The 4,634-nt window shown below is 35.0% G+C and overlaps 1 non-coding gene across 1 annotated transcript; it reads right to left on the bottom strand.

Moving 5' to 3' along the window:
• Positions 1 to 625: 625 nt before the first annotated feature.
• LOC126014643 (small nucleolar RNA SNORA21) lies at positions 626 to 762 on the bottom strand. Its single transcript, XR_007497650.1, has one exon. It is a non-coding gene; the product is annotated as a small nucleolar RNA SNORA21 (small nucleolar RNA).
• Positions 763 to 4,634: the final 3,872 nt, after the last annotated feature.

The following is a 4,634-nucleotide window of genomic DNA, read 5'->3' as shown; positions in this document are numbered from 1 at the left end:
ATTTTGCTCTCCTTATTTTTGGATATATGTTCTTCACAAAATGACATGCTTTTAATTACTGATGTCAGTTCTTGACACTGGCACCTAGACTGACATTGAAAACAGTTGGAAAAAGTTTACTTCATAAAATATCTAATAAGATGTAACTAAAATGTTTTAAAGAAAAAAAAAAGAAAAAATTCAATATATTTCTATTTCGTCAACATCTTTATATTGTTTAGATAAATTCTGTATCTTACCTTTAAATTCTGATAAGTAATTTTGCATATTTTGTGTTGTTTTTTTTTTGAATGAAACAAAAACTAAAAGGAAAACATGTCTAACATTTCTTATACACATGCAGATTAGCTTTCATTTCTTATTGCTTGGTTTTCATATTTTATCCAAGTTCTGACATCTAGGTTTTATTCTTTGGAAAACAGCAATATTTTTTTTTACATAGGACCTAATAACAAATATTTTGGACTTTTATAACTGCTAATTTCTGTCACTGTAGCACAGAATAAATCATAAGTAATATGTAAATGAATGAGTGCAGCTAGATTTGGTTTATAGCTCTTCAATTAGACCCTTATGTTATATCATTACTGCCAAATGACACATTATTTTTTAAACATTTTGTTCACCTTGTTACACTGACAATTGATGCTGAACAACATAACATGTTGCTGCTTCACCCCAAAAATGATGTCTTTATTCTGCCCTTTCTTGTTGGGTCAGTAGGTCACTAGTTAAAGGTCCAATGAGTACTTTTAAAAAGAGCTTCTGAAATAGTTTCGGGTTATAACAAATGCCATTACAATAACGTTATTTTTCTAAATTGAAGGCAAATAAAATAAGTTGGAATAAATATGCAATAATATACAATATACTTATTTAGTAAATAATGCATCTAAACTTCAAAATATGTGCATTAACAATTAAATTCACTTGCTATTTTGCCAATTTTCAGTCACATTACACTACGTATATTTTTGGATTTTGTTACTAAAATTCATATTGTCATAGAAGGATAAAGAGCACTTCTTTTGTTTTATTTATTTATTTATTTTTTGTTTTGTTTTTTTTGGGGGGCCACACCCATTTGATGCTCAGGGTTTACTCCTGGCTATGCGCTCAGAAATCGCCCCTGGCTTGGGGGGACCATATGGGACTCCGGGGGATCGAACCGCGGTCCTTCCTTGGCTAGCGCTTGCAAGGCAGACTCCTTACCTCTAGCGCCACCTTCCTGGCCCTAAAGAGTACTTCTTAACAGTTTATTGGCTGGATATATAAATACTGTTAAATATTTAGACAGATGGTATGTGACCTCCACTTAAACTTGTGCCTGAGCTCTACAAGCCTCATGAGTTACATTCTAGTAAATTAAAACACACATCTATTGACTATACTGAGCCAATTGGCAATCATGTATTACCCTTCCTACATCTATTCTTATTGCTGCCCTACAACCTATTTTCCAAAGTAAAGTATTGTTTTACTTGGAAGTAAAACAAAATTTGGAGGTAAATTGGAAGTCATTATTTATAACCTCAAAGGTTGTTCAATTGCTTTTCTTTACATGCAGGACAACCTTGCTTTGATACATTCTAAAGACCTACTCATATCTACTTTCCAGTTCTATCTTGGATAGTCTCTTACTTAGCCATTGTTATTTACTCTCTGAAGGAATTTTTACTTTATGACCTGAGGGCCTTTATATATGTAATTTTTCTGCCTGCTGCTATGTTCCTCCATCTCTACTCCCATAACAGGGCTGACTTCAACCCATAATCTAGAGTTCTTTTTAAATATCATCAATCTTTTCAGGGATGACATTCATCTGACCTGGCATATATGACCCTGCTATTTTCTGTTACTAAGACTTTAAAGTTTTAGGTAAAAGTCTCTAATTATAGCTATTCATCTGTTTACTCATATTTGTTCTCCTGGATCCTCTTTGTGCAGGAACACTTTCTATTTTATTACTTCCAGTGTCTAACAGAAAGCCCAAAAGTGGAAGTTAGTAAAAGAGATTTATGGAATAAACAAAAGCACTGTGGATATATCTCACCCTTTAGAATGAAAACCCATATTGCCATAGAGATGGGAAGTTGGGATCACTTATTGTAAACTAATAATTTGTAAGTAAATGTGGAACCTTTCATCATGCCATACAAGCAAATTTATTTATTTATTTATTTATTTATTTATTTATTGGTTCTTGGGTCACACCTGGTGGCGCTCAGGGGTTACTTCTGGCTCTATGCTCAGAAATCGCTCCTGGCAGGCTCGGGGGACCATATGGGATCCCGGGATTCCAACCACAGTTCATCCTGGATTGGCTATGTGCAAGGCAAAAGCCCTATCACTGTGCTATCTCTCCGGCCTTGACGGGTAATATTAAAATGTTTCCATTTCCTCCGCTGAATCTCATACCTTATTCAGCCTCACATATTATATATTGCAACTTCTGCATTTATTGTTGGAATCATTCACTTTCGTACAACATTGTGTTTCCTAATATTTCTAAATCTACATTCCCTGAGTAGGGCAGCTGTAAAAACTTAAGCAAATGGGAAGTATAGAATAAAATCTCAAAACAGTGACTCCATTCATTGTTATAGGCTGCTTTCCTTTCCGAATACAATACTGCACCTTCGGAAGCAGAGCCTAGGAAAAAGTGTTATAAGCAGGTAGTTATACTTTTGTCAAAGAACATACTAGTTGATGGAATCTGTAGGTAAGAGAGTATAAATCAGGAAAGAAGTCTATTTTAAATGAAGACCCATACACACACCAAGTCAAACCTAAAATGAGCATTCTGGTACAAATAGTTGTTGGAGAAATTTGTGAGGAAATGAGCAATCAAAATGAGGCAAAAAGGATGCCAAAAATCTGTACCTTCAACCAAAGTCTAACCTAGGCCAGATCCGACAAGAAGCCCTAAAGTGTGATGGTGTCACAATCATCCCAAGTTGACAATCTCTGTTAGTCATTGGCTATGCTTTGCCCCTTGACAATATTTGGGGGATTTCAGGGACATTTCTGGAGAATATAGTGCCCCTCAGGTGAAGGGTTCTCTTGAAATGAGTTCGTCTGTGAAACATTGGTCACAATATTCACAGGAGCAAGGCAATGGGAAATGATCCGATAAAGATGAACTTGAGATGAATACATATAGCATCTTCTACAGAAGGAAATTTAGCATAAGGGTATCTTTGTAAGCTGATGAGAACTGTGAGGGACTTGCTGGAACATTCATTAAGCACTTCAGATTTATATCTGTATAAATCTTCATACTTGGTTGAACATGGCATGGAAGAGAGCACTTACCCCCTATGAGTTAGGAACTACTATATGGTTCATTAAGTTATTTTATTTACAGACTACTAGAACCCCACCAGGTTATCACAGAAGTTTGGACAGGTGGGTACCATCCAAAACTAAAACTATTCAGAAAAGTTTAAGTAGGATTTGAGTCAAACTTTCATAAGTTGGTTTTCATAGTCTTGGCCAGAGTACAAAGTAAGGTAATGCTTAAAAGTGGGTCTAACTAGATCTCAATATATGAATTCATTAATCTACATACCTCTATTGAAAATATGACTGAACTGTTGATGTGTCCTAGTCTATTGTTCTATTTTGCTTTATTAAGCCACACTGGGCATAAGGCTTACTCCTGGCTCTGCACTGAGTTATCACTCCAGATGAAATTGGAAGACCATATGAAGTGCTATGGATTAAACATGGGTTGTTCACATACAAGGCAAGCGTATTTGCCCTATTCTGTGTAGATGCCCCACTAGGAATTTTTATTTTGTGTAGTTGTTCTTTCTACTATTCTTCTTAAATATCTTGGACTATCTTCCTGATGCACGTTATAGACATCAGTTAGTTGGGTCACATGACCTTAGGACCAACGTGAAAGATAAGTAATAATTAAAGATGTATCAATCTTATGGCAGTATCAGAATTGTTTTTTAGGATAAGTAGCATAAAATGAATTATTTCACTCATCAGTGGTGATTACAAGCAGAAAATATATTTAAAACTCCAGACATTTTTATGAGAGCAAAGACAAATTCTGCTAGAGTTTCTATGTTGGTGATAGTCATAAAATATACCTATTGCTAAGTGACCCTTGAAGATGCTTAATAACAAACAGTGATTTCTTCCCCTACCAAATAAAACAAAGTGTTAAGTTCCCACACTAAAAAAAATATGAAAAAGAACATTTTCTTCAATTGACAGTTAAAAATTACTATTCATAAAAATTTGAAACATATGATATCCGACCTTCCTGTTCAACAAAGCCCAAAAAAGACTTAATGCATTGTTCATTATTGTCATTATGAAGAAATTTCTGACAACAAGCTACCGTCAGGTTACTGTCATTCAATCACGTCCCCAGTAGGAATAATCTCTTGGTAATTGGTATGTCCTAGACAAGAGAAGCACACAAATGGTTGCTGGAATCATTAATGATATGTGCTGACTTTCATAGTAAAAATGACAATTGATTAGTTTACCAGATGCTAGATCAAGCCATGGGCCATTAACAGGAGGGTGTTTTTCAATTGCCTTCAGAACAAATACCAGCTGGTTTGTTTCCAGTTTGAGGATATAATCACATGCATCCCACATCAGATCAA

Source organism: Suncus etruscus, chromosome 7, assembly GCF_024139225.1.
Source record: "Suncus etruscus isolate mSunEtr1 chromosome 7, mSunEtr1.pri.cur, whole genome shotgun sequence".
In the NCBI taxonomy this organism is placed as follows: domain Eukaryota; kingdom Metazoa; phylum Chordata; class Mammalia; order Eulipotyphla; family Soricidae; genus Suncus; species Suncus etruscus.
This window is presented reverse-complemented; position numbering and strand designations above follow the sequence as displayed.